An 11093-nucleotide genomic window follows, 5' to 3' on the forward strand; every position below is an offset into this window, starting at 1 on the left:
CCATCGCTCCACAAAAGCCACGGCCCTTGCAGAGCAAGGGGAACTACTACTTCAAGGTCTCAGAGCAAGCGACGTAACCGATTGAAACGCTATTTAGCGCACACCGCTAACTAAGCTAGCCGTTTCACATCCGTTACACTCACCCCCCTTTTGACCTTCCTCCTTTTTCCGCAGCAACCAGTAATCCGGGTCAACAGGATCAATGTAACAGTATAATTTTAAACCGTCCCCTCGCCCATACCCGGGCGCGAACCAGGGACCTTCTGCACACAACGACAACAGTCACCCTCGAAGCATCGTTACCCATCGCTCCACAAAAGCCACGGCCCTTGCAGAGCAAGGGGAACTACTACTTCAAGGTCTCAGAGCAAGCGACGTAACCGATTGAAACGCTATTTAGCGCACACCGCTAACTAAGCTAGCCGTTTCACATCCGTTACACTCACCCCCCTTTTGACCTTCCTCCTTTTCCGCAGCAACCAGTAATCCGGGTCAACAGGATCAATGTAACAGTATAATTTTAAACCGTCCCTCGCCCATACCCGGGCGCGAACCAGGGACCTTCTGCACACAACGACAACAGTCACCCTCGAAGCATCGTTACCCATCGCTCCACAAAAGCCACGGCCCTTGCAGAGCAAGGGGAACTACTACTTCAAGGTCTCAGAGCAAGCGACGTAACCGATTGAAACGCTATTTAGCGCACACCGCTAACTAAGCTAGACGTTTCACATCCGTTACACAGGCTTATGCCACTGTTAGTATCTGGCTGTATGTCCCACTAAAATACAAAGCATCTGGCTGTATGTCCCACTAAAATACAAAGCATCTGGCTGTATGTCCCACTAAAATACAAAGCATCTGGCTGTATGTCCCACTAAAATACAAAGCATCTGGCTGTATGTCCCACTAAAATGCAAAGCATCTGGCTGTATGTCCCACTAAAATACAAAATAAAAGTGATGAAGCCCAAATTAATCTGTAAATATTCATGCACTCATGAAGCAAAATGTTTGTTTGTCAAATATTTGTCTTGAAGTAATGTAATAGATCTGCTGTTAAAATGATATAGAGCATGTGTGAACACAAGAGGGAAGAACACACACTTCAGTAACATTCAACAAAGTCCCAGTCCATTGAGCTCAGGGTCAGAGAAAAGACCCCCAGTCCTCTTCACACACCTCTTTGTTTTCATTCACCTCATACACACGTACCCACACTGCCACTCATCGTCTAGCTGGACCCTTGAATCAGAGCTTTGATCTTCTGTAGGTTGTGATCCACAGCAACGTCCAAAAACTGCACCCAGTTCAGGTCTGCTTCTAAACACATGTGACTGGCCCTGAGGAGGAAGGAGGAGGAGAAGAGGGAGGGAGAGGGCTGTGTACCAGTAGAGGAAGGAGAAGAGATGGAGAGAGAGAGAGAGAGGACTGTGTACCAGTAGAGGAAGGAGAAGAGAGATGGAGAGGGCTGTGTACCAGTAGAGGAAGGAGAAGAGAGGGAGAGGGCTGTGTACCAGTAGAGGAAGGAGAAGAGAGATGGAGAGGGCTGTGTACCAGTAGAGGAAGGAGAAGAGAGGGAGAGGGCTGTGTACCAGTAGAGGAAGGAGAAGAGAGAAAGAGAGAGGGCTGTGTACTAGTAGAGGAAGGAGAAGAGAGAAAGAGAGAGGGCTGTGTACCAGTAGAGGAAGGAAAAGAGAGAAAGAGAGAGGGCTGTGTACCAGTAGAGGAAGGAGAAGGGAGAAAGAGAGAGGGCTGTGTACTAGTAGAGGAAGGAGAAGAGAGATAGAGAGAGGGCTGTGTACTAGTAGAGGAAGGAGAAGAGAGAAAGAGAGAGAGCTGTGTACCAGTAGTGGGGGGAGAAGAGAGAAAGAGAGAGGGCTGTGTACCAGTAGTGGGAGGAGAAGAGAGAATGAGAGAGGGCTGTGTACCAGTAGAAGAAGGAGAAGAGAGAAAGAGAGAGAGCTGTGTACTAGTAGAGGAAGGAGAAGAGGGAGAGAGGGCTGTGTACTAGTCGAGGAAGGAGAAGAGAGAAAGAGAGAGGGCTGTGTACTAGTAGAGGAAGGAGAAGAGAGAAAGAAAGAGCTGTGTACCAGTAGAGGAAGGAGAAGAGAGGGAGAGGGCTGTGTACCAGTAGAGGAATGAGGAGAGAGAGGGAGAGGGCTGTGTACCAGTAGAGGAAGGAGAAGAGAGAAAGAGAGAGGGCTGTGTACCAGTAGAGGAAGGAGAAGAGAGGGAGAGGGCTGTGTAACAGTAGAGGGAGGAGAAGAGAGAGAGAGAGGGCTGTGGACCAGTATAGGAAGGAGAAGAGAGAGGGCTGTGTACCAGTAGAGGAAAAGAGAGAGAGAGAGGGCTGTGTACCAGTAGAGGAAAAGAGAGAGAGAGGGCTGTGTACCAGTATAGGGAGGAGAAGAGATGGAGAGGGCTGTGTACCAGAAGAGGAAGGAGAAGAGACGGAGAAGGCTGTGTAACAGTAGAGGAATGAGGAGAGAGAGGGAGAGGGCTGTGTCCCAGTAGAGGAAGGAGAAGAGAGAAAGAGAGAGGGCTGTGTACTAGTAGAGGAAGGAGAAGAGAGAAAGAGAGAGCTGTGTACCAGTAGAGGAAGGAGAAGAGAGGGAGAGGGCTGTGTACCAGTAGAGGAATGAGGAGAGAGAGGGAGAGGGCTGTGTACCAGTAGAGGAAGGAGAAGGGAGAAAGAGAGAGGGCTGTGTACTAGTAGAGGAAGGAGAAGAGAGATAGAGAGAGGGCTGTGTACTAGTAGAGGAAGGAGAAGAGAGAAAGAGAGAGAGCTGTGTACCAGTAGTGGGGGGAGAAGAGAGAAAGAGAGAGGGCTGTGTACCAGTAGTGGGAGGAGAAGAGAGAATGAGAGAGGGCTGTGTACCAGTAGAAGAAGGAGAAGAGAGAAAGAGAGAGAGCTGTGTACTAGTAGAGGAAGGAGAAGAGGGAGAGAGGGCTGTGTACTAGTCGAGGAAGGAGAAGAGAGAAAGAGAGAGGGCTGTGTACTAGTAGAGGAAGGAGAAGAGAGAAAGAAAGAGCTGTGTACCAGTAGAGGAAGGAGAAGAGAGGGAGAGGGCTGTGTACCAGTAGAGGAATGAGGAGAGAGAGGGAGAGGGCTGTGTACCAGTAGAGGAAGGAGAAGAGAGAAAGAGAGAGGGCTGTGTACCAGTAGAGGAAGGAGAAGAGAGGGAGAGGGCTGTGTAACAGTAGAGGGAGGAGAAGAGAGAGAGAGAGGGCTGTGGACCAGTATAGGAAGGAGAAGAGAGAGGGCTGTGTACCAGTAGAGGAAAAGAGAGAGAGAGGGGGCTGTGTACCAGTAGAGGAAAAGAGAGAGAGAGGGCTGTGTACCAGTATAGGGAGGAGAAGAGATGGAGAGGGCTGTGTACCAGAAGAGGAAGGAGAAGAGACGGAGAAGGCTGTGTAACAGTAGAGGAATGAGGAGAGAGAGGGAGAGGGCTGTGTACCAGTAGAGGAAGGAGAAGAGAGAAAGAGAGAGGGCTGTGTACTAGTAGAGGAAGGAGAAGAGAGAAAGAGAGAGCTGTGTACCAGTAGAGGAAGGAGAAGAGAGGGAGAGGGCTGTGTACCAGTAGAGGAATGAGGAGAGAGAGGGAGAGGGCTGTGTACCAGTAGAGGAAGGAGAAGAGAGAAAGAGAGAGGGCTGTGTACCAGTAGAGGAAGGAGAAGAGAGGGAGAGGGCTGTGTACCAGTAGAGGGAGGAGAAGAGAGAGGGAGAGGGTTGTGTACCAGTAGAGGGAGGAGAAGAGAGAGGGAGAGGGCTGTGGAGCGGTAGAGGGAGGAGAAGAGAGAGAGAGAGGGCTGTGGACCAGTATAGGAAGGAGAAGAGAGAGGGCTGTGTACCAGTAGAGGGAGGAGGAGAGAGAGAGAGAGAGAGGGCTGTGGACCAGTATAGGAAGGAGAAGAGAGAGGGCTGTGTACCAGTAGAGGAAAAGAGAGAGAGAGAGGGCTGTGTACCAGTAGAGGAAAAGAGAGAGAGAGAGCTGTGTACCAGTATAGGGAGGAGAAGAGATGGAGAGGGCTGTGTACCAGTAGAGGAAGGAGAAGAGAGAAAGAGAGAGGGCTGTGTACCAGTAGAAGAAGGAGAAGAGAGAAAGAGAGAGAGCTGTGTACTAGTAGAGGAAGGAGAAGAGAGAGAGAGGGCTGTGTACTAGTCGAGGAAGGAGAAGAGAGAAAGAGAGAGGGCTGTGTACTAGTAGAGGAAGGAGAAGAGAGAAAGAGAGAGCTGTGTACCAATAGTGGGAGGAGAAGAGAGGGCTGTGTACCAGTAGAGGAAGGAGAAGAGAGAAAGAGAGAGGGCTGTGTACCAGTAGAGGAAGGAGAAGAGAGGGAGAGGGCTGTGTACCAGTAGAGGGAGGAGAAGAGAGAGGGAGAGGGCTGTGTACCAGTAGAGGGAGGAGAAGAGAGAGGGAGAGGGCTGTGGACCGGTAGAGGGAGGAGAAGAGAGAGAGAGAGGGCTGTGGACCAGTATAGGAAGGAGAAGAGAGAGGGCTGTGTACCAGTAGAGGGAGGAGAAGAGAGAGAGAGAGAGTGCTGTGGACCAGTATAGGAAGGAGAAGAGAGAGGGCTGTGTACCAGTAGAGGAAAAGAGAGAGAGAGAGGGCTGTGTACCAGTAGAGGAAAAGAGAGAGAGAGGGCTGTGTACCAGTATAGGGAGGAGAATAGAGAAAGAGAGAGCTGTGTACCAGTAGTGGGAGGAGAAGAGAGTGCTGTGTACCAGTAGAGGAAGGAGAAGAGAGGGAGAGGGCTGTGTACCAGTAGAGGAAGGAGAAGAGAGAAAGAGAGAGGGCTGTGTACTAGTAGAGGAAGGAGAAGAGAGAAAGAGAGAGCTGTGTACCAGTAGTGGGAGGAGAAGAGAGGGCTGTGTACCAGTAGAGGAAGGAGAAGAGAGGGAGAGGGCTGTGTACCAGTAGAGGAATGAGGAGAGAGAGGGAGAGGGCTGTGTACCAGTAGAGGAAGGAGAAGAGAGAAAGAGAGAGGGCTGTGTACCAGTAGAGGAAGGAGAAGAGAGGGAGAGGGCTGTGTACCAGTAGAGGGAGGAGAAGAGAGAGGGAGAGGGCTGTGTACCAGTAGAGGGAGGAGAAGAGAGAGGGAGAGGGCTGTGGACCGGTAGAGGGAGGAGAAGAGAGAGAGAGAGTGCTGTGGACCAGTATAGGAAGGAGAAGAGAGAGGGCTGTGTACCAGTAGAGTGAGGAGAAGAGAGAGAGAGAGGGCTGTGGACCAGTATAGGAAGGAGAAGAGAGAGGGCTGTGTACCAGTAGAGGAAAAGAGAGAGAGAGAGGGCTGTGTACCAGTAGAGGAAAAGAGAGAGAGAGGGCTGTGTACCAGAAGAGGAAGGAGAAGAGACGGAGAAGACTGTGTAACAGTAGAGTATGGCGTCTAAAATGTGAAGTTTTGTCACACAACACAATATCACAAGTTTTGAGGCAGCGTGAAACTGACATGCTGTTGCCAGATAATTGAACGTTCATTTCTCTACCATCAGCTGCCTCCAATGTCATTTTAGAGAATTTGGCAGTACGTCCAACCGGCCTCATAACCGCAGACCACGCCATCCAGGACCTCCACATCCGGCTTCTTCACCTGCAGGATCAGCTGAGACCAGCCAACCGGACAGTTGATGAAACTGAGGATTATTTCTGTATGTCATAAAGCCTTTTTGTGGGGGAAAAAAACTCATTCTGATTGGCTGGGCCTGGTTCCCCAGTGGATGGGCCTGGCCCCCAAGTGAGTGGGCCTATATCCTCCAAGGCCCACTCATAGCTGCACCCCTGCCCAGACATGTGAAATCCATAGATTATGGCCTAATGAATGTATTTCAATTGACTTATTTTCTTATATTAACTGTAACTGTAAAATTGTTTAAATTGTTGCATGTTGCATTTATCTTTTGTTCAGTATAGATTATATGTACCAAAGGAAGCACGTCCATTAACACAGTAGGAAGAAAAATCTATTTCTTGAACTGTACCACATTATTTCTATCTCTACTTTGCACATTCTTCCACTGCAAATCAGCCATTCCAATGTTTTACTTGCTATATTGTATTTACTTCCCCACCATGGCCTTTTTTTGCCTTTACCTCCCTTATCTCACCTCACTTGCTCACATTGTATGTAGACTTATTTTTCTACTGTATTATTGACTGTATGTTTGTTTTACTCCATGTGTAACTCTGTGTTGTTGTATGTGTCGAACTGCTTTGCTTTATCTTTGCCAGGTCGCAATTGTAAATGAGAACTTGTTCTCAACTTGCCTATCTGGTTGAATAAAGGTGAAAAAAAAGTAGTTATTAAAGTAACTATGATAACAACAGAGACTAGCAGCAGTGTAAAAGAGGTGGGGGGTGCAATGCAAAAAGTCTGGCTAGACATTTGATTAGGTGTTCAGAAGCCTCTTGGACCTAGAATTGGCGCTCCGGTACCTCTTGCGGTAGCAAAGAGAGCAGTCTATGACTAGGGTGGCAGGAGTCTTTCACATTTTTTAGGGCCTTCCTCTGACACCGCCTGGTATAATGGTCCTGGATGGCAGGAAGCTTGGCCCAATGATGTACTGGTCCGTTCACACTACCCTCTGTAGTGCCTTGCGGTCGGAGGCCGGGCAGTTGCCATACCAGGCAGTGATGCAACCAGTCAGGATGCTCTTAATGTTACAGCTGTTGAGAATCTGAGGACCCATGCCAAATCTTTTCAGTCTCCTGAGGGGGGATAGGTTTTGTCGTGCCCTCTTCAAGGCTGTCTTGGTGTGCTTGGACCACGTTAGTTTGTTGATGATGTGGACGCCAAGGAACTTCAAGCTCTCAACCTGATCCACTGCGATGAGAATGGGGGCGTGCTCGGTCCTCTTTTTCCTGTTGTCCACAATCATCTCCTTTGGCTTGATCATGTTGAGGGAGAAGTCGTTGTTCTGGCACCAAACGGCCAGTTAATATATGCCATTTAGCAGACGCTTTTATCCAAAGCGACTTACAGTCATGTGTGCATACATTCTACGTATGGGTGGTCCCGGGGATCGAACCCACTACCCTGGCGTTACAAGCGCCATGCTCTACCAACTGAGCTACAGAAGGACCACAGTTCTCTGATCTCCTCCCTATCGGCTGTCTCATCGTTGTTGGTGATCAGGCCTACCACTTTTGTGTCATTGGCAAACTTAATGATGGTGTTAGAGTCCTGCCTGGCCATGCAGTCACGAGTAAACAGGGAGTACAGGAGGGGACTGAGCACGCAGCCCTGAGGGGGCCTCGTGTTGAGGATCAGTGTGGCAGATGTGTTGTTACATACCCTTTCCACCTAGGGGCGGCCCGTCAGGAAGTCCAGGATCCAGTTGCAGAGGGAGGTGTTTAGTCCCAAGGTCCTTAGCTTATTGATGAGCTTTGAGGGCACTATGGCATTGAACGCTGAGCTGTAGTCAATGAATAGCATTCTCACATAGGTGTTCCTTTTGTCCAGGTGTGAAAGGACATTGTGAAGTGCAATAGAGATTGCATCATCTGTGGATCTGTTGGGGCGATATGCAAATTTGTGTGGATCTAGGGTTTCTGGGATAATGGTGTTGATGTGAGCAATGACCATCCTTTCAAAGGACTTCATGGCTACAGATGTGAGTGCTACGGGACAGTAGTCATTTAAGCAGGTAACCTTAGTGTTCTTGGGCACAAGGACGATGGTGGTCTGCTTGAAACATGTTGGTATTACAGACTCAGACAGGGAGAGGTTGAAATTGTCAGTGAAGACACTTGCCGGTTGGTTAGCGCATGCTCGGAGTACAGGTCCTGCTAATCCGTCTGGCCCTGAAGCCTTGTGAATGTTGACCTGTATAAAGGTCTTACTCACATTGGCTGCGGAGAGTGTGATCACACAGTCATCCGGAACAGCTCATGCTCTCATGTATGTTTCAGTGTTACTTACCTCGAAGCGAGCATAGAAGTAATTTAGCTTGTCTGTTAGGCTCGTGTCACTGGGCAACTCTCGGCTTTGCGTCCCTTTGTAGTTTAGTTTAGTTTATTTATTTTTATTTTTACAGGGACAGTGCACATTAATCAACGTTTCAGTAAAAGTGACGGTTTTAGCCAGCCGGCTAATTTTCAACCGCAGTCCCTGGGCAGGTTATTAAAAACAATTACAATATAGACAATAGCAACATAGGACAAGCAAGACGTAGCATACAGACAGAGAAACATAGAACAAAAAGCAGCAAGACAAAATTCATAAAAGCAACAAAGTGTTTCCACACCTCACAAGCTACAGACAACAGACAACATGGAAAGCGGCAACACACAGCTAGGGACCATGTTCACAAATCTGATTGACCTTTAGCCATGTCTTCAAGCATTTTGTGAAAGTGTGATATGTGGTGCAGTTATGTGTGTCTGATGGCAGTGTATTCCAGACATGGGAAGCTCTCACAGAGAATGCAGATTTACTAAAGGTGCTTTTCCTTAGGGGAACTATACAGTCACCTCTCATGGCAGACCTTGTGGATCTGCTGCCATATGTCTGGGTTTTCTGTTTAACAAAAATATTGAGTGGAGGGGGAGCCAGGCCATTAAGGATCTTGAATACAAGACATGCGTCGGTGTATTGCACAAGATTTTCCCAACTCAAGAGCTCATGTTTTCTAAGGATGTGACAATGATGATGGCTATTGGGCTTCCTATCAAGCACTTTGAGAGGCTGTTTGTAGACAGACTGAATAGGTTTTAATGTTGTACAGCAAGCTTGGGCCCAACTAGTCAAGCAGTATGTTAAGTGGGGGAGTATCATAGATTTGAAGTACAGTTTTGCTACCTCTGTAGTCAAACAATTTCGTATAAATCGGAAATTAGCTAGATTGAATTTAGTTATTTGAATTACCTTTTTCACATGCTTTTTAAAAGAGAGGTTGGAATCAAGTATGATGCCAAGGTACTTAAAATCGGATACCACCTGGAGCTTCTCCCCTGACACATAGACATCTGGCTCAGTAGCATCTGTTGCCCTCTTTGTGAAGAACATGCAAACAGTTGTTTTCACATTGAGATGCAAACACGAGTCACTGAGTCACTTTGTAACCTGGACCATTACAGTAGTGAGTTCTTGTGCAGCTTGTTGTTTGCTCTTTGCATGCACATATATCACTGTATCATCTGCATACATTTGAACTTCAGACCCAGTACACACAGAAGGCAGATCATTAATGTACAGGCTGAACAGGAGGGGCCCCAGTATTGACCCTTGGGGCACGCCCACATCATAGCTACGAGTGGGCGACAGCTCATTGCTCACTCTGACACACTGAGTTCTGCCTTCAAGGTATGATTTCATCCATCTCAAGGCATCAGGGGAAAAGTTGAACTTGGACAATTTTGTGATGAGAATCTCATGGTTAACAGTATCAAAAGCCTTCCTTAGGTCCAGAAACACAGCCCCAACAGCACCCCCTTTGTCCATCTTGGACTTCACATTTTCCAGAAGAAATCAGTTGGCCGTTTCTGTAGTCTGTAATAGTTTGCAAGCCCTGCCACATCTGCTCCCTGAAAGCCGCAGCTCTACCCTTTAGCTCAGTGCGGATGTTGCCTTTAATCCATGGCTTCTCTTTGGGGTATGTGCGTACAGTCACTGTGGGGATGAGGTCATTAATGCACTTAATGATGAAGCCAGTGACTGATGTGGTGTACTCCTCAATGCCATCAGAAGAATCCCAGAACTTATTCCAGTTTGTGCTGCAAAACAGTCCTGTAGCTTGGTATCTGCTTCATCTGAACACTTTATTATTGACCGAATCACTGGTGCTTCCCGCTTTCATTTTTGCTTGTAAGCAAGAATCAGGAAGATAGAATTATGATCAGATTTGCCAAATGGAGGGTGAGGGAAAGCTTTGTATGCGTCTCTGTGTGTGGAGTAAAGCTGGTCTAGAGGTTTGTATGCGTCTCTGTGTGTGGAGTAAAGGTGGTCTAGAGGTTTGTATGCGTCTCTGTGTGCTGAGTAAAGGTGGTCTAGAGGTTTGTATGCGTCTCTGTGTGCTGAGTAAAGCTGGTCTAGAGGTTTGTATGCGTCTCTGTGTGCTGAGTAAAGCTGGTCTAGAGGTTTGTATGCGTCTCTGTGTGTGGAGTAAAGCTGGTCTAGAGGTTTTTTCCCTCTGGTTGCACATTTAACATGCTGATAGAAATTAGGTAAAAACGGATTTAAGTTACCCTGCATTAAAGTCCCCGGCCACTATAAGCGCCGCCTCTGGATGAGCGTTTTCCTGTTTGCTTACGGCGGTATACAGCTCATTGAGTGTGGTTTTAGTGCCAGCATTGTTCTGTGGTGGTATGCAGACAGCTATGGAAAATACAGATGAAAACTCTCTGTGTCATTACATACAGACAAGAAAAACGATTGGATATTAGAGCGACGGTAACTCATCAGAACGTCCAGCATTACGACCAGGATTACGACTTCCCTGGAACAGATCCTTTGTTTGCTTTCCCCAGAGAAATGTAACTTATTCCAGAGGCTGACCCAAGACAACGCCGGCGTAGGAGAGGTACTCGGGGCGGTATTCTGGTCCGACTTAAGAAAGGTGCACACCACCCACCCACCGCTCCCGGATATTTTACTCGCTAATGTCCAATCTCTGGAAAATAAAGTTGATGAGCTCAAGGCGAGAGTTGCTTTTCAGAGAGACACCAGGGATATTGTAACACACTCTGCTTCACAGAACCATGGCTCTCTCTTGAGATATACTGTCTAACTCTGTAAAGCCAGTTGGGTGCTCAGTACATCGCACTGACAGCAACAAACATGTCTCTGGGAAGCAGAAGGGTGGAGGTATGTTTTAAGACTAACGACTTATGGTGTAACTGTGAAAACATACAGGAACTCAAGTCCTTCTGTTCACCCAACATAGTATATCTCACAATTCAAATGCCGACTGTACTATCTCCAGAGAGTATTTTCGGCAATAATAACCAAGGCGGTCAATATCTCCCCTCAAGCTGATACCACGACGGCCCTCAAAGAACTTCACTGGACTTTATGCAAACTGGAAACCACATATCTTGAGGCTGCATTTACAGTGGCTTGTGAAAGTATTCACCCCCCTTGGCATTTTTCCTA

The sequence above is a fragment of the Oncorhynchus gorbuscha genome, linkage group LG03 (genome assembly GCF_021184085.1).
Source record: "Oncorhynchus gorbuscha isolate QuinsamMale2020 ecotype Even-year linkage group LG03, OgorEven_v1.0, whole genome shotgun sequence".
Taxonomy (NCBI): Eukaryota; Metazoa; Chordata; class Actinopteri; order Salmoniformes; family Salmonidae; genus Oncorhynchus; species Oncorhynchus gorbuscha.